The 18,929-nt window shown below is 47.3% G+C and overlaps 1 pseudogene; it reads right to left on the reverse strand.

The window, feature by feature from the left end:
• Window positions 1-2,157: 2,157 nt before the first annotated feature.
• LOC102382931 lies at window positions 2,158-15,259 on the reverse strand (annotated as a pseudogene).
• Window positions 15,260-18,929: the final 3,670 nt, after the last annotated feature.

Consider the following 18,929-nt stretch of genomic DNA (forward strand, 5'->3'; position numbering starts at 1 on the left):
CTTTCCTGCTTATGCAGGGGGTCAGACTCGATGATCTATTGAGGTCCCTTCCGACCCTAACATCTATGAATCTATGAATTATTAACTTTTAAAAATAAAACTGGGATTGGTTACTTTGAGGTGGATTATGCCATGTGTTCCACTCATACTTTAGGAATAGGGGTAACTGAGTTCAATTAAATACCTCAGTTTGAAAAGAAGGGACTAGGGGAGGGACTAGAACAGGTCAGAGGGTAAAGCTGGAGAGACGCATGCTCAAACCCCCTTGCAGGAAGTTGTTGATAAACTGTGTTGGTTGCACCCTGAGAAAATGACTGGTCTTCTTAGCTGCTGGGACTAAAACATGACAACACTTACAGATTTCCTTTTCTTTTTTCTCAGGGGGATTTTGTGACTTACCTCTGCTAATCAAATAATAGAATCACAACCTGGGCACAAATGCCAAAAATGCCACCTATGAAGTTAAGTGCCATTCAAGCACACACAAATGGTAACAGAATCTGGGTCTTAATATTTTCTCTATTTCTTTATAATCAGAAAACATCTTTTGCTGACTCTCTTTCTCACCCCATTCTCATTAAAAAAACCTAGGTGACTGCAGCATTGATGCCTACACAGTCAGATGGGTGGCAAATTGGCTTGATGGTCGCACCCAGAGAGTGGTGGTGGACATGTCCTTTTCGACCTGGAGGGATGTGGGCAGTGGAGTCCCCCAGGGCTCGGTCCTCGGCCCTGTGCTATTCAACATCTTTATCAGTGACTTAGAGGTGGGCGTGGAAAGCACACTGTCCAAATTCACTGATGACACAGAGATGTGGGGAGAACTGGGAACGCTGGAAGGGAGGGACAGAATCCAACTAGATCTAGACAGCTTACAGAGGTAGGTGGATGAGAATAGGAAGGAGTTCAATGCAGACAAGTGCAAGGTGATACATCTAGGGAGAAGGAACCAGCAACACACCTATAGGCTGGGAAACACCCTTCTCAACAACACAGTGGCTGAAAGGGATCTTGGAGTTTTTGTGGATGTGAGTCACCAATGCGAGGAAGCGGTCAGTAAGGCTAACTGCACCTTGTTGTGCATCCACAGATGCATCACAAGCAGGTGATCCTTCCCCTCTATGCGGCGTTGGTCAGGCCACAGTTGGAGTACTGCATCCAGTTCTGGGCACCGCACTTCAAGAGGGATGTGACTAACCTTGAGAGGGTGCAGAGGAGAGCCACTCACATGGTCACGGGGCAGCAGGCCAGGCCCTACAAAAATAGACTAAAAGGCCTAAATCTATTCAGCTTCCATAAGAGAAGACTAAGAAGGGAGCTGCTGGCTGTCTATAAACTCACCGGGGGTACCAGCAGAAAATACATGAGGCTCTGTTCCCACAGGCACCACTGGGGGTTACTAGGAATAGCAGCCACAAATTGTTAGAGACAAGGTTCAGGCTGGACATCAGGAGACGTTACTTTATGGTTAGGGCTGCCAGGTTCTGCAGTGGGCTCCCAAGTGAAGTGGTGATCTCTCCTACCTTGGGGGTTTTCAAGAGGAGGCTGGAAAGATATTTGGCTGGAGTGATATGACCCTGGCACTCATTCCTGCCCGGGGCAGGGGGTCAGACCTGATGATCTGTTCAGGTCCAACCCTAAGTACTATGATACTAGGACCCTAGAAACTATGAAACTATGACTCCTTCCCTTCCCTGAGCTCTTGCTGTCACTTATCATCTCATGTGAATGTCTGGAGTTCTTGCAACTTTTTCTCTTTTCTCAAAGATCAGTTAGAGCCTTGCAGAATCTCCATGATTTTAAATGGAAAATAACAATAAAGGCTTAGTGACAGTGCATCCCCTGCAACTCAGCAGATATGAAATACAAGCTATTCCCAGCAGACAGCTGAGTTCTAAACATTTAGATTAAGTACTGACAGTCAGAAAGCCCAAGGCTGAATCAACTCAAACTTCCCAGGTTAAGTCTAAGCTGTGTAGATTGAACTGATAAGCAAGTGAACAGACATTCATTTTTAATTCTGGAAATGCAAATGAAGCCACATACCTGCAATGGCCCAGGCCAGAAGCTGGGGGGCGAGGGGGTACTAGAGCACACCTCCCTGCTCAGCTAGAGCAGACAGCTTGGGCAAGGCTAGCCCACCCACCCGGCAAGGAGGGGTTTGCAGGGGAGGTGCAAAGCATCCTAGTGTGGCGGGCTTGCTGGCAGCAGCTCAGTGTGCCAGCTTCGAGAAGGCTCAAAGTGATTGGTGGGGTATTTTTTCCTTCCCCATCAATCAGGTGATGGTAGGGGAGAGACTTGTCCCACCCCTACTGTGGGATGAGGCAGAGAGCTGGACTGGAGAGAGGATTAACCCCCTCCATTTCCAAACCGGAGGCGGAGCCTTTAAAGGGAATAAAAAGGCAGCGTGCCCAGCACATGGGCAGCTCTATCGAGGGACAAAGAAGAGGGCAAAGAAGAGCTGGCAGAGCTGGCCAGCCAGGCGGAGCAGTAGCCCCAGAAGAGCCCAAAGACGGATTGTCGGACAGGGAGTGGCACACGGCCCCAAGCAGGCCAGAAGCTGGGAGAGCATGAGCAGCATAAGAATGAGAGGGGCCTCTGAGAGCTGTGAGTTACTAGGGAAAGGGACTCCCAAAGGGGAGGAGGGATCTCCCCCCATCACTTGTGGTTAGCCCCTGAAGGGGAAGCCCTTTCAATGGGGAGGGCCCCGGCAGTAGCGATGCATAGTGGGTGCACAGGAGTGCACGTGCACCCCCTGAGAGCGCTGGTACATCCTTTGACAGCCAGCTCTCCCCACTTAGGCAATGGGTAGGGGGGGCAGGCAGGAGTGCTGGTGCCCCCCCTGAGAGCGCTGGCCGGGGAGCAGGGGTGCCAGGAGAAGCATTGCTGGCACATCTGGGAGCGTCGCTCATGCTTCTGGGTCAGCGCGATTGGCCAGATGAAATCGGCTGGGGGCCCCCGCCCAAGTTGCTGACTGGCTGCTGGGGGGGCACCAGTCACCCATGGGACCCGGCTGTGAGGTTCCCCTCGGGGGGGCTATCAAGCTGGGTTACAAAGGCCTGTTGGGCCCGGGGATTCTTTCTTCTCTTCTCTCCTCTCCTTTGGGGATCTTTGGGGGCACTGCCATTGCTCCAGGGCAACAAGGGTGGTTCTGGTGTTTCTTTTTGAGATCTGGCTTTTGTATCTGATGCTTCTTTGCCTCATATTTTGTGAATCTGCACCTAATGCTTTGTCATTCTTACACCTCATTAGAGTATAAGATTGTATGACCTTTTATGAGACCCTTTTTTTGATCCTCTCAGACTCTTCACTTTTATATAGAGTATTTGCACTGACCTGTATATAAAAGCTGTCTATGGCTCATACCTTTTATGTGTAAATATGTTAATATGGCAACTTCGACATCACATTAAATTTGTACATAGTTAAGTTTATTGCGTGTCCTGGCCTGCCTCTATAGGGGAAGGAGGGAAACTGGGTGCAGCACGCGGTTTCACCCCACAGTGCACCTGCCCTGCTAATATTCCCTTCAATTGGAGAGGGGAGTACATATTTGGGTACTACCTGAGCTACACTGGGATGCTGAGGGACTGTGAGCTTACTTGAATCTGGAGGGGCTCTGGGTGAGAAGTTCAATAAACTGTTTTAACCTAAATCAGTTAAGTCTGATACTACTTCCATCCAGGTTTACCTTAAGCTGGTTTTGGCCATTCTGAAAGTGGTTTATGTGCACTGAACTTCTGTTGTGTGACTTCGTGTACCACCACCTGAAACATGGCTTCAGGGAGCACTACCCCTTTCCTTAATAATCCTGTGCAGTTATAACACTCACCCATGATGCAGAAGTTATCCTAAGGCCACACTTTAACATCTATTCATGTAACACAACAGCTGAACACAGGGAGGAGGAGCTGGCACCGTGTGAATAGAGAACTCTCTGCAGACTTCCGCTTGAGAAATGCTGGGCATGTCGGTGCAGATCCTCTTCAGACCGACATGTCTGCATGTCATCTTTGGTGGCACCTCCTGGAAATTCTCCTGCACTCTCCCCTCTTTACAGCAAGCAAACCATTTCAAACCTAATCCCTGTAGGCCTGCTGTGTTTCCTCAGACTAGGAGAGACAGAAGCAGGCAGGAATGATCCATGCTGACACAGCTGGAAACTCCAGTGATTTTTTTCACTGAGCTACCTTTGCAGAAAGATGCAGGGCTACACCAGGCCACACAGTTGAGGACATCAGACACTGGGTGAGTTCTTCCCGTGAGATCCACTAATGCCCCAGGCCTCAGGAATACAGCGTGAGCTGCGATCCTAGACCCCAGACCAAAAAGAAAGGGCGGATTCTTTCTCCAGTGAAAAGGGGCAGTGGGAACGTGAAGATCTGGGCTTCACTGTCAGCATCAGAAAATCCCACCCTCTCCCCTTCACAGTCTAGAGAGACTCTGACCCTCTGGGGAATCCTACTTAGAAATAGGGGTGTCATAGGGGAGGTGAGAGCCTGGTACTGGAAGCCCCATCTCCGCACAGCCCAGATCCCTCCTGCAGGCAGAGCACTGATCTCTCCCTTCCTTCTCACAGACTCTCTGGCAACTCCCACAGCCCAGGCTCCCGCATCCCCCACCTCCACCTCCCAGTAATGTTTCCCTGACGTGAATCCCTCACAGCCCAGCACGCAGGGAGCAGCATCAAATCTCTGGGGATTTTCAGGATGACTAAGCCGTGTTACTCCCCACGTCACACTTTTTCGGTCCACAGACAGGATGAGTTGAGGACTGGCTGTGTCTGGATCCAAGGTCACATTCACTGTGGGAAAGGAGAGAGAGAGAAAGGAAGTCAAGAGCACTGATGGCAGAGCTCAGCTCCCCACTGGAGGCTTGGAAGAGGTTGACAACTTCTTCCCATTTGCAGCCTGCTCGCTGTTCTCCGGGACACGGGAAGGGAGACAAGATGGTCAGTAGTTCAAGACTCCCCTCTCCACCCAAAATAGAAGATGAAGTCAAATTCCTTCTCTTCCCCACTCCCAAGTAAGCAGTAGAAGATGCACATAAGTATATCCCAAGCCCATTAAAAAGGAAGATGCGGGTGGTGCAGAGAGCTTCCCGCTGCTTTTCATTATAACTAGAGGTAGAGCAAAACCTATGGAGAAAGAAGCAGCACCAACAGGAGAACCCAACCTCATGGAAAGGTACTAGGGGAAAGAATAAGGTGGACAGGGAGAGGAAGCAAGCATTCGGAGAGGCCATTTTCCTCATTACAGATATAAAAGGCATCTGGAAGGGAGTTTCAAGAACTGCCAGTGAAACAGGGATCTAACTCCCCTAAATGCTTTAATGGGTGGGATTTCCAAAAGCTTAGGAGTCCCTCAGGACCCTAGTGAAGAGTATTTGGTGCCAATCAGTGAAGAAGTCTTGTTAACCTGCATAGGTGTGAACTGTATCTGAAGGCTGGAATTAGTATCTTGGCATGGATGAACCAAGGGTGAAACTTTTTTTTTTACCTGTACGTACCTGAATGGTCCTTGCACTGCAGGCCAGCGCAGCAATAAGCTGGCACAAGTGTAGCTACGCAAGTGGCAACAGACTCTAAATTCTGTACACACGGCAAAAATTGTACTTCTGCACTGGTCCATGGGCCAGCATATAACCAAACCCTATATTCAGGCTTTCTTTTGAAGCTGGTCCATGGACATTTCCCCAGCATTATTTACTCATTTTAGCCAATGCGTTTTGAATGCAAAATGCAACGGGCCGGCTTCAAGAGGAGGGCTAGAAAAGAGAGAGTGGCCTGGTGGGTAGAACATTGTTCTGAGAAGGAAGAGCTACATGTTCACCCCAATTCCAGGTGAAAGGACCTAAAATCTGTGCCTTCTATTCTATGGGCAAGTACCTTACCAGTGGACTATTAGGCTAGGAGGTGTGAGGCTCCTCTAGTGCTGTCTAGCACCCACTAATCATGTTTTTTCCATAACTAGATTTTGGGTATGTAACACCCCATCTTTTTCAATTTGTTTTTAGCCACTTCAACAATGAACCAAGAAGAATTTTTTTATGGTGTTTTTCCTGTTCATTTATGCGTGAAGACTTACCCTGCCCATCTCCTCCCTTGGATTTCTCCCTTTCTGTCTTCAGTTCTGACAGCAGAGCATCTGGTGGGAGGAAGAAGCAGAGGGAATGAAATTAAATATCATCACATTTGTGCTGATATCCCAGGCATTTATTAACAAAATGACATATAAATGGGGAAAAGGAAACAAATGAAGGAAGGCACAAAGGCAGAGCAAGTGATGAAGAATCACACAGAGTAATGGCATGTGAGCAGATTAAGACTGAAGAGAAAACTAACTCTGGCTCATGGGCTCTGCTTGTGTTAGGCTCAAGGGTGTCAAAATTATGGCCTGAAAGCTGGATCTTGCTTGCAAAGTCATGTTGTCTGACCTGTGGGACTCCTAGAGGGACCGGGAATTCAGGGGTTGAGCCAACCACCAAAATCTAGGGTCTTGAGCCCCACGGGGAACGTGTATCAACAGCAGCGTGCAAGTGATGACTGGATTACCCCCTGCACTGCTGCCACTTGCCCCACTGCTGTGGTCTGGATCCACCCTGTGATGAGGGGAGAGTTTGACACCCCTGTGTTAGCTTTGGCCTACTGCAAGTAATATAGCTGTTATACCCCATAGCTCAGTGTTTGTCACAAGAAGGTGGGACAAGACAGCAGCAGTGACATTAGTGCATTTCTCCAACATTCTTCAAGATTCACTGTCAAGCAGCATGCAAATCATCCTCGTTTTTAAAGGGCTACTTTTCCCAACTTGGATGGTTCTTTAGGATGTAGAAAAATTTGCCTTTAGTTCATTCAGTCAATGCTTCCCTTAAAATGTATATGCCAGGACAGGCTGGCCTTATCCCCATTTTAAAGATGATGAAACTGATATGAGTTATAAAAGCAGATAATGAGAGTTAGGAATTAAATCCAGATTGAAAAACGCACAGACATTAGATACCATATTTACTAGAAGCAAGACACTCCTGAATTTAAGATGACCTTTCAAAAATTAGAATCTATGCTTGGAAAGTTATAACAAATTTATAAATTTTCCATGTATAGAATCTAATTATTGGGGCATCATCTTAAATTCAGGGTTATCTGGAATTGGGGTAAGTACAAGACAACTCCCCCCTACCCCCTTCAATAATTATATTCTACACATGGCCATTTTGTAAATCTATTATAGTTTTCCAGGTATAGAATCGCAGGATTGGAAGGTCATTTTAAATTTGCAGTGGGGGGCATGTGGCTGGATGCTAGGCAGTGGTGAAGGCAGTAAGGGGGCAGGTGGTGAGAGGCAGAGCTAAGGCAAGCAGTGCGGGGCAGGCGGTAAGGGGCCAGGTGGTGGGGGGAGCAGGTTGAGTGGGGTGGGATCAAGCAACTTACTCCTTGCAGCCTATCCCCCCTGTGCTTTCTTCCCCACTGCCTGCCTCCCTTGTGCCTGCCCCCTACAGCCTCTGCCCCTCTCTACACCTCCCGCGCCCAGTTCCAGCAGGCTCCATCTCCACTGCAGCCTGAGGCATGGACCACGGCCTCAGCCCAGCCCAACAGCAGTGGTGGCATGGTGTGGCAGGTTTGGCCCCAGCTCCAGAGTTCAGTTGGAGAAGATGCTGCTACGTGCTGGGGCTGTGCTCTGTACCCCAAGCTGAATGGGAATGGAGCCTGCCTGGCCAGAGGAAGTGGTAAGGGAGCAGGGATGGCAGAGCTGAGTCAGGAAGCAGCTGTGGTTCAAGCCCCAACCCTGGGTTGGAGCAGCCACCAGAGCCACCGCAGCTGCCTGTGCCCCACCGCCTCATACTTGATTTTAAGACAAGGGGCTTTTTCTCTCTACATTCAAGGGAGGGTGGGGAGGGACTTCATCTTCAAATCGAGTAAATACAGATCATAAAAGCCAGTTACTACCTTGGAAGAGGACAGGCTTTGTTCAATTATCTGCTGGATAGTAATATAGTTAGAAGCACTAGTCCTTGGCTCAGAGACAACATATTGCACAGGAGACCCTAAAGTGTTGCTGGCAGCTACAGCAAATTAAAAAGTTAAAATGGAGTTTGATGGGATGAGCAAAATCAGCATTCCTGTAGCACATTACTTGCTCACTATGAACCTGCAAAATTAGGGACTACTAGTCCAAGGAGCTGGAGCTGAAGTCACAGCCCTTCTTCCCCACCCAGAGGAAGGCCTAAAGAGATAGTGGCAGGAAGAGGAGGAGGAAGACCTCAGTCGTGATATTAGTTGTTTCCACCTGGTGATACTGTTCTTCCCACTGTGACCCATTTACACTGCCTCACAAAAAGGGTTAAGAAAGTTTTGGATTTGACTGGATGAGAATCCCCCCAGGGCAGGGAGCGATTAAGGAAGTCTCACACCCCAGCATAAGGAGCTTGCTGACACCAGAATGGGCTCTGTGCCACAGACCCTGGGCAACGCTGCTACTTACCATCAGATCAGCGTGAGCCGCACCACTTCAGAGAGCTCACCTACCCCATGGGGATTCTTCAGACTGACGAGGGGAGGCATAGCACCCTCACCCCATAGTTCTTACTTAAACAAGAAGGGGCATAATTTTGGGTTTACTCCTTCAGCAGCTCTCAAACCAGCACCCCAAAATGTGAACCCAGCCAATTTCCTTCCAGAGCCAGAGGGTCATTTTGAATTCCTTTCATAGATTCATAGATATTTGGGTCAGAAGGGACCTCAGCAGATCATCAAGTCCAAGCCCCTGCCCTGGGCAGGAAAGAGAGCTGGGGTCAAGTGACCCCAGCCGGTGCTTGTCTAGTCTCCTCTTAAAGACCCCCAAGGTAGGGGAGAGCACCACCTCCCTTGGAAGCCTGTTCCAGATTATGGTAACCCTTACCATAAAGAAGTTCTTCCCGATGTCTAACCTAAATCTGCTCTTCGTCAGTTTGCGGCCATTGTTCCTAGTTACTCCAAGGGGTGCCCTGGTAAATAGAGCATCTCTTATTCCTTGCTGCCTCCACCCGCCCCCACAAGTGAATTTGTAGGCGGCCACAAGATCATCTCTCAGCCTTCTCTTGTGGAGGCTGAAGAGATTCAGGGCCCTCAATCTCTCTTCATAGGGCTTTGCCTGCAGGCCCCATACCATACGGGTGTCCCTCCTCTGAACCCTCTTGAGGTTGTCCACATCCCTCTTGAAGTACAGCACCCAAAACTGGACTCAATACTTTGGCCTGACCAATGCTACATAGAGGGGAAGCATCATCTCCCTGGGCCTGTTTGTGATTCACCTGCTAATACATGATAATGTGTGGTTAGCTTTACTGATCGCTTCATCACATTGACGACTCACATTCATCTCGGTGTCAACAATAGCATCGAGATCCTTTTCCACTGCTGTGCTGCTGAGAAGGTCCTCCCCCAGCCAGCAAGTGTGCTGGCGATTCCTTCTCCCTAGGGGCAGCACCTTGCACTTGTCCTTGTTGAACCACATCCTACTCTGTTCTGCCCACTTTTCCAACCTGTTCAGATCCACCTGGATTTGGTCCCTTCCGTCTAGTATGTTAACTTGATCCCATAATTTGGTATCATCTGTAAGTTTGCACAGAGTGCTTTCCACACCCTCATCCAAGTCACTGATGAAGACAGTGAACAGCACTGGTCCAAGGACCGAGCCCTGTGGGACCCCACTGCCCACAACTTTCCAGGTTGATACCAACCCACCCACCACCACTCTTGGAGTTCCCTTCTTAGTACCTTTGAATTTCTTCAGCGCCACCTTCACAGCAATGTTTTTCCTAGAAAAATGGAGGAGTCTTTGTTCCAGTTCTGGAGAAATCCCCTCGGGCTTGCAGAACTCCATCATCTTCTCACACCTAGAGGAGAAAGATCCCTTTGTCATTTATTATTTTAGGTCACTCACAGTTGCTGACCTCAGAGGGGGGGTGTGTGTGTGTGTGTGTGTGTGTGTGTGTGCGCGCGCGCGCGCGCGTGCATGCGCCTCTAAGCAAGTACATCCAGAGACATTGTGACACAAGCTTTGCCCCCCTAAAAGTCACATTAATATAGTTCAACACTGAAAAGTAAGGTCCAGTTTCAGGGATAGGAAGGGAATTCAGTCTCCACAGACAAACCACTCCTTGGCCCCTATCACCTAATATTCCCGATACTTGTTGTATCATGGACATCCTCCCACCAGCCCTTGACTTTGCTCCCTCATGAGTGGACTTGTAAGAGAGGAGACTGAATTAAGAATATTGCTGGTACATGTCGGTGAAGGAAGTGTCTTTAGTGCTGTTGACATCATTTACCTGCCTTTCCCAGATGTATCTCATGATCACTTGTCTTACCTTAAGGACTATCAATCTGTTTTAAACCATTGTATTCCTTGATGACCAGGTGGAAAACACAGTTCATCAAGAGCAGGCAATCAGAATAATGTAGTTTCAAAGTTTTTGGGTTGAAAGCTTGAGATTATGTTTTTTTAATTAACAAAAATGGGCCATATCCCTAGGGAGTACAGATCAACCAGAGAGAACTGTTTCCTTTTCTCCAGGGAGGTATGTCAGTGTAGTATCCAGGCCAGAAACAGGAAATGTGAGAGAAGGCTAGAAGGAACCATGTACCTGTTCAAGCTGCGTCTGATGTCCTAGAGAGGAAAAGACAGAGAAAAAAAAGGAGCTCAGTTCTGTGCGCCACACACTGGGGACATGCTATACCACTATCGTTTCTATTTCTTATGGACTTTTTAGTTAAAGTTAAAGCTAAAGCTTTCAAAAGTTATGTTAAAGCTTTCAAAATTATGAAGCATTTATTTCATAAATAATAGTCCTTTGGGATGCAGAGCCCTTTCCTTCCACACTTAGGGATCCAACAGGGTTTATAATGTGCTTCACCTGCAGGAAGTCACTAGCTGGCTGCTGGCATTTCTCCTCCAGATCAGCGATGACTTTGTTGAGAACTGATATTCCCTTTGACACTTCAGAACTCTTTTCCTCCTGACTCTTCACAAACTCCCTCTCCAGCTCTCCCAGCCGGGCCAGCAGGAGTTGCTCTTGGTCCTTCAGGAACTGGTGCAGTTGCTCAAATTCAGACACAATCTTCTGCCTCTCAGCTTCTGTCTGTTTCTTTAATGAACAAATGCAAACAGGATAAGGGGAAAAGGAGAGGGGGAGATGGAAGATTTTGTGAAGCCCGGAGCAGGGTGCAGGGAGCATTTAATTGTAGACTCCAAGAATTCAAGAACTTGCAACTGAATATGCCCTGGCAATCCAGAGGGGAAGACAAGGAAACACGACACAAGCGATCCAGGAGAATATGAACAGGAATTTCAGAAGAGAGGACAGAGGAAAAACAAACAAAACTCAAGTAATTGAGCTGAACAAACGGATGAAATGCGTCAATAAAGAAACTGAATACCGTGTAATCAGCACAAAACACCACTGAGGCACCGATATAGGGGAAACTAAACCACATGCACAAACACTGATCCCCAACAACATCACAAGCCTTCATCATTCATGTGCTCCTAATAGACAGGTAGACAAGAAAGAAGATAAAGCAACTGTCCACCTCAGTGATTCTCAATCAGAACACCATGGGGTGCCACTGTTAGGCGTGCAAGCATTATTCACAAGATAAATCCAGAGATTTCATATAGAAATCCATAGTGTCAAGAAATATTCTGACCTGTTATGGGCTTTATGCATTTTTTGCAATAAAAGAATTGCTCTGTCATTTTTCTGTAATGAAAAAAGCCCAAATGAAAACTATAAACTGGCATTTTGTAAGGGGTATCTTGAGATTAAGGTGGTTGGGATCCACTGGTTTATCTGTTGCAAGGGATAAAGAAGGACTAGAGTAATTTTCCTGTTACTCTCTTTTACCCACTCTCTGTTTCGCCTCTTCCACCCTCACCAGGAGCTCCAATATGCCCCCAAGCCCCAAAGAAGCTGAGGGGATTCCCTTTAGTGCTACACATCTACTATTGACCAAGCCGAGTAGGTGTAAAGATGGAGGAGCTGTCCCTCCACACACTCACACTTTGCCAATTGGAAAGTGATTTGTACCTATTATAGAAAAAAACCCCAAAAAATCAGAATCATCAAAACAATGTCTTTCAGCATTTGCAGGATGACATTTTTGTTTGCTTTTTAATCCAAATAATTTGGTGAAATCAAAGCAAATTAACAAAATGTTCTAATGGTCTTTAATCTGAACTTTACATTAAACTAATGTTGTGGCTTTAAATGTCCAGTGAGTGGCATCTGTTTCACACTAGAAATCAAAGGCTATGAAGAAATGAGCAGATGGTCCTGACTGAGCATAGGTCTCAGAAATCTCTCGCCCTTCTCCAGCCCTCGCCAGAACTTGTATAGATTGCTATACCCAATAACTCTTACATAGTTGAACTGCAAAGGTTTCCATTGCAACTACGAAAGTCAGGACTCTAAGATTAGCTTCTGCAGAAGGACTTTATAGCCACCAGAAGGCAAGTGGAGCATGGAGCTGTCATGCATACAGGACAGGATGTTTTCACTTTATGCACCCAAATGGCAGTTTCCAAGCCATGTACCTGCCCTTTCTGGCACTGACACAAACTTGGTGACCCTGTATCACATACTGTGTAGTTGTGTAAGCATCCCCCAGCTACTGGGCACAGTCAGCAGGCTGCTGTCTGAGTGTTCAGGTATTTAGCTCTGTATGTATGTAGTTAAGCATAAATCCTAACATTCAGGCCTGGCAAAACCAGGAGGAGGACCCTCCCATAGTTGAGCCCAATGCTTAGTGGTTAGGACACCCATTCAGGAAAACCAAGTTGTAGTTCACCACCTTCCCGCCCCCTTACTCAGAGGGTGCTGTCTTAATTGAAGAGGGATGCACATCTGTGTGGAAACAATCTCAAGCTTTCTGCTATCGGTACAAACATTTTGAATCCACGATACAATGATGTTTGAATGAAACATTTTTGAAGCAATGATTTTCTGAATGTTTTTCATTAGGAGTTTTGATACTTTGAATGTTTGCCTTCAAACAGCATGAAAAATAGGTCTAGAAACAGCAAAATCTGACACAGGAGAGAGCAATTCCTTGACAGCATTAATAACAGTACCTACCAGATGCTCCCGGACTCTCTTTGCCTCACTCGCCTTAAAGTTCAGGAGTTTTTCTCTTTTTTTGTTCAGAATCACCAAATACACCTGAATGTTTTTCTGGGTAGGAAAGAAAAGTTATAATAATTTAGCTTACAGTTTAAATGTAATTTAAAAGATAATAATTTAGAGAAAAAAATATCAGTGGAAGTGCATTTTAGGAATGGAACCCATGTACAGGAGACCCTCGTCGCTCACGGGGGATATATTCTCACATCCCCATGAATGGCGAAATCCATGAATAAGGCACTGCGGTCATGAATGCCATCTGAGTTTATGAACACAGTGCCCCTGGCGGCTGAGGGGCGTAGCTGTGCTGGTGATGGCAGGAGTGCGGCGGCAGCGGTGGGAGCCCAGCCATGGCAAGCACAGAGCTCCCGAGGAGCATCTTTACGTGCATTTAAGATGCATTTTCGGCATGTGCGAATATTTGAAACCTCGAATGCCGAACCTGCACGTCGCGAGGGTTTCCTGTATATTGTTATGCTAGAAGTTACTGGTAGTTGCTAACAAATATATCTCAGATTAATGCACGATCACAAACCTCACAGAAGGTAGTGGGATGCTAGCTGCCTTTCATCCATTCTAAATGAGATGAGATGTCCTTTATATTAAAGACAACTGAAATAACCTAAGTCATCACCCAAGTCATGAACCAACCTGGTCAGACCAGAAGACAACCTGAGCCATGCAGGTTGAGAAGCTTACCTGGAAATTTATGCAAAGACAAGGATGTTGGTTGACTGGATTGCAACTGTTTGTGTGCAGCAAAAACAGACCAACCAACAGAGAAGCACTGACACAGTGGCTAAGAGGAAGGTTTTCTGGAAAGAGCACTTCCTGGCAAGATAGTTCTGGATGTGTAAGCAAAGAAACACTTTCTCGCTGGATTCCTTTGCAAGGAAATGTTATCTCCCCCCTTCCTTCTCCCCTCCCCCCCATTTTAGTTACTGAGTGGGAGTGAGTAGTAAATAGCAAGAAATAACAATCGTATTAAAATTTTCTTCTTCCAAGCACAACATGCTACAGGGCCCACTTATTGGCTATCTGCTCAGACCCAAAGAAGAAATATTGTTAACAAATAGCTGACCAAGTTCCTATTTAGTAACATCTATATTATTGTAGTGACATTATTGACTGGTCTTCAGGATGAAAGACTATAGAACAAGATACATTACCCTGGAACAGCGGTTCTCAACTTGTTGGGACACAAGGCACCCTCTGTTAGACTCCAGGCACCGCTCAGAAAATGTCAGCTCTTGGCTTTCAACCCCTTTTCATTTTTTGACAACAGAAAAATCATAGTGCAATTCTTCTGTTGTGAAGAACTCAGACAAACCACAACAGATCAGAAAGTTTTTGCTACTATGGTTACTTATTGGAAAACTACGTTTTTTCCTGTAAATCACATGTAGCTGTTTGTATACTTAATGTTCCTAATATTTTGTGGCACCCTCAAAAGGGTCTCACAGAGCCGTGCTTAAAGATCACTGTACCACGGTCTGATGGCTCAAAAATCATTTACAGTTTCAGGTCTCCAAGAAGTGTCTATTTCATAATCTTTCATGCAACCATAGTTTCAATACAGACAGATGGAGGGAGAGAGAGAAAGAGACAAATTAAGAATTCCAGCAAAACACCATCACATTAAAAACGCTTTAATGATCCTACTGCACGGTGGTCTCCTACCTTGTAGTCCTGAGCAGCCTCCTCAATGGGAACCACGGTGTGAAAGCTGTGCTCTTTGGATCTGTCACACACCACGCAGATGGGTGTCAGATCCTCTTCACAGAACAATTTCAGAGACTCCTGGTGTGTGTCACACAGCCTCTGACTTCCTGCTCCATCTCCTGTCTCTAATTGCAGCTGTTTAGTTATTTCTACAACGTTTGCCAGCTGCCTGTTCAACTTGAAATTTCTGGGCTGAACTGTTTGCCTGCATTCAGGGCAGGAGAAGTTTGCACCAGATACTTCCCAGCACTGGATGATGCAACCTCTGCAGAAATTATGCCCACAATCTATAATCACTGGGTCCTTAAAGTATTCCAGGCAAATAGCACAAGTAGCTTCACTCTGGAGGCTTTCTATAGGGTTCCCAGTAGCCATAGTTTCCCAGGGTCATATGATCAGGTTGGTTGCGTTTGGCAGAGATCAAATTCTTATTCTGAAGCAGGAAGTGGGCTAGCCCCGAACGGACTAATGCTATTTGCAAAGCTAGACTGACACTATTGTTAAAGGAACAGCCCACAAGAAGACAGTATGAAATGTAATATTTTCTCTCCATGAAACAGAATAATTATATTTAAAATTATACTGTAAACAGAGCCGGCCTGGCCACAAACTTTACATTTAAATGAAATTGCGGTATTTATCAAAACAATTCCCCCCTCCCCACCAATGGATAATTTGGGGGGAAAAAAGTTATTTTATGATTTTTGTGCAGAATTTGGTCAAATTAATACAGTTGGTGGTTTTATTGAGATGGTAGCTTCTGACAGCACTGTTTCATAGAGTAATTTCTGAGCAAGTCTAGTTGTAAATATCTGTCAGTTGCTTTGGGAGAAACAGGATAAGAATGGGAATGCAACGGAGATCCCAAAATTGTCTCCATGTTCTACCACTTTCTTTGTACCTTCCCTATCACACACTTTTGTTTAAGAAACTTTCAGTAATGTCTGTCATTAAGCCCGCTCTATCAGAAGCCAGGCAGAAAATGTGCCTATCTCACTGAAGCTGGCCCCAGTTGCCTGCATGGGTGGGCCTGCCTACTTGTCAGAAGAAAGCAGGAGCCCTGTCAATGCCTAGGAGGCTGCTTAACAGGACATGGCTTCCTTTGACCTCACAAAAGTCTTTGACTGTCAACCGAGAAGCATTGTGGAGGATCCTTCTGAAATACAGATGCTCGCTGAAATTTGTCACCATTCTTTGCCTGCTCCGTGATGGTATGGAAGCTGTGGTCTTTGGTAACGGATTCATCACAGATCCCTTTGAAGTTCAGATGGGAGTTAAGCAGGGCTGCATCGTTGTTCCAATGCTCTTCTCAATATTCCCTCCTGCAATGCTACGTCTGACTGCCAATAAACTTTCAGTCAGAGTGGAGATAAACCATCAATAAATGTTTAATCTTAGCCAACTCTGGGCCAAAACCAAAATCATCCTGATTTCAATCATTGAGTTCCAGTACACTGATGATGCTGTAGTGTGTGCTCACTTGGAAGCAGATCTTCAGGCAATCACTGACGTATTTACCAAGGCATCCAAGAAAATGGGAATGACACTTAACATTTAGAAGCCTATGGTCCTCCATCAGCAAGCTCTTAATGATCAGTCCCCAGCTCCAGAAATTCAGATCTACAGTGAGACTCTGGAGAACACTATTTCCCATACCTCAGAAGCCATCTCTTGCACAAAGCTGACATTAACAGAAATATCCAACATCACCTTAAAAGTGCAAGTGCAGCCTTTGGACACTTAAGGAAACAAGTGTTTGGAGATTGCAACACCAGATCTGAAACTAAGCTCGTGGTTTCGGATCAAGCAATTGTGATTTCCACTGTACTGTATGGAGCTGAGATGTGGACAACATACCAGAGACACCTCAAATTGTTGGAGATGTACCATAACACCTCCTGCAGAAGTCGAGGGGCACCAGCAGGGATTGGGGGGGGGGGGGGGGGGGGGGGGCAGTGCTGCGGGTCAGGAGTGAGTGGCACCATCATGGCCCAGGGCAGCAGGGTACTGCAGCTTGGTAAGTGAGGGGCACTGGCAGGGCTGGGATCAGTGGGTTGGGAGTGAGGGGCAGCAGGAGGGCTGGGGGTGCTGCGGCTTGGCAGTGAGGTGCAACAGAATGGGCAGAGCCACCCTTCGGGACTGGTCTTGTAAACACTTCTTTGAAATCCATCATTCATGACGGGCAGTTGGCTAGTATGGTATATAAAGAGAGTTGAGAAAGCGTACCCTTCGGATCCTACTCCTGAATGTGCGGGCCAGGAGCGGTCCGAGGCCCTCGGGGGCGCACGGCGGGCTGTGGCCAGCAGCCCTGGCACGCGGGTCGGGGAATGCAGGCCGGCGGCGGACTAGAATTAGGCACGGACGCGTAGCGGTTGATTAAAGATTATTTTACTTACACCGTAGATGGTCGCGGTGCAGGCAGGAAAACTTGCTTGCGTTGCAGTTACAAAACGAAACAAAACAAAACTCAAACCTGCAGGGCACAAGGGTACGTCGTAAGGGGTTTTCGGCAACGGGAAGATGCAAGACACGAGGGTAGGTCGCAAGGGGTTCTCGGCGACAGGAAAATAAACCTGCAGGACTCGAACCCGGACAGAGCTCTGGATACCACGATGAGAGTCCAAAAGGTGACTCTCCACGAAAGCGCGCAGGGAAGGGTACGTCAAGGGATCTGGTGGTGACGGGGAGAGGCTAGAGGTTGATCAGGCCCCTGTATCCTCCTCTAACGCACACACGGGGTTTGTTAAGCTCCGCAGCGCACTTAGTGATCTCCTCAAGATGGTAGCGGAGGAGAATCGCCCGTCCCTTGCGGGGTTCTCCTCGGAGTTCTCCAACTTGGGCGGAAACCGCTCAAGCCTCTTATACGGCTAGCACGCCCATCGCTAGCCGCCACGTGGGAATAATTTAGAACTGGCCAATAGTGGGACACAAATTTGCATGCGGATGGCGGGAACTTCTTTTCACCGTGCATTTCTCTCTTTGCAACTGAGAAATGCACCCTGCAAAGAAAGCTCCTCATGGCGGGAAATAATTTAGCAGTGCCGAAGCGCGCACACACAAAAATCACACCCTTGGGTTGTGACACTGAAAGATCCTGCCACCGATCCAAGATTCAGAACTCAGACAAAGGAGTTTGGATCCCTGGACAAGACCTCATGGACTGGCCATCCAGTGATGGCGCGTTCGTTAAACCTTGGGGTGATGAGCATGTTGTATTGCTTTTGACTAACTACAGTAATAGAATTGTAACTGCTAAGGCTATTTTAGCTTTTTGATTTATAATTGTAATTGTTAGGGCTTAATTAATTTGCTTAAATTAAGAACAAATATGTTTTAGTCTCTATATGTGGTACAAGACCTGTAGCAGTATCACTGGATTGTGAAGTTGGCCCACCGGCAGCCATGAGCAGAATAGATGTGGGTCATGCAAAGAATTTGTGGCTCATTGAGAAATCTGCTGCCCTTCTAGCTTGCTTTCCTGTTTCCTATGGAGCAGAAACTCCTATGTCTGTCTGTCTGTCTATCCGTAATGCTTTTGCCCAACTGCACATGCACCGATTGGGTGAGTGGGCCAGGTAGGCAGGGGTGGGGCCAGTTGAGTTAAAATGGGAGCCCCTTTGCCAGGGCTGTGTCCTCTTGCAGCCTCCAGTGCAGCGGCTCTCTCTGCCCCACCTCCACAGAGGCAAAAAAAAATAAAAATGGGTAGAGCACTTTAAAAGTGGTGGGGCCAGCTGAGGAAAGGCGGGAGCGCCTCCATCGTAGCAGGGTTGGACCCAAAGGGGGAGGAGAGGAGGTGTCAGACTTGAATTGGGGGAGAGGGTGGGGTGGGGTCAGACCTGGATGGTGGGAGAGGGGTGGAGCATGGTTGGGACTCAAACTGGGGTGGATGGGGTTGGGGCAGGGTCAGACCTGAACTGGGGGGAGGGGAGTGGGATCAGACCTGAAGCAGAGGGGAAGTGGGAGGGGGAGAAGGGTCAGACCTGAACTGGGGAGAAGGTGGGGAGAGTGGGGTCGGATACGAACTGGGGGAAGGGGGAGTGGGATCA

The sequence above is a fragment of the Alligator sinensis genome, unplaced genomic scaffold (assembly GCF_000455745.1).
Source record: "Alligator sinensis unplaced genomic scaffold, ASM45574v1 scaffold1045_1, whole genome shotgun sequence".
In the NCBI taxonomy this organism is placed as follows: domain Eukaryota; kingdom Metazoa; phylum Chordata; order Crocodylia; family Alligatoridae; genus Alligator; species Alligator sinensis.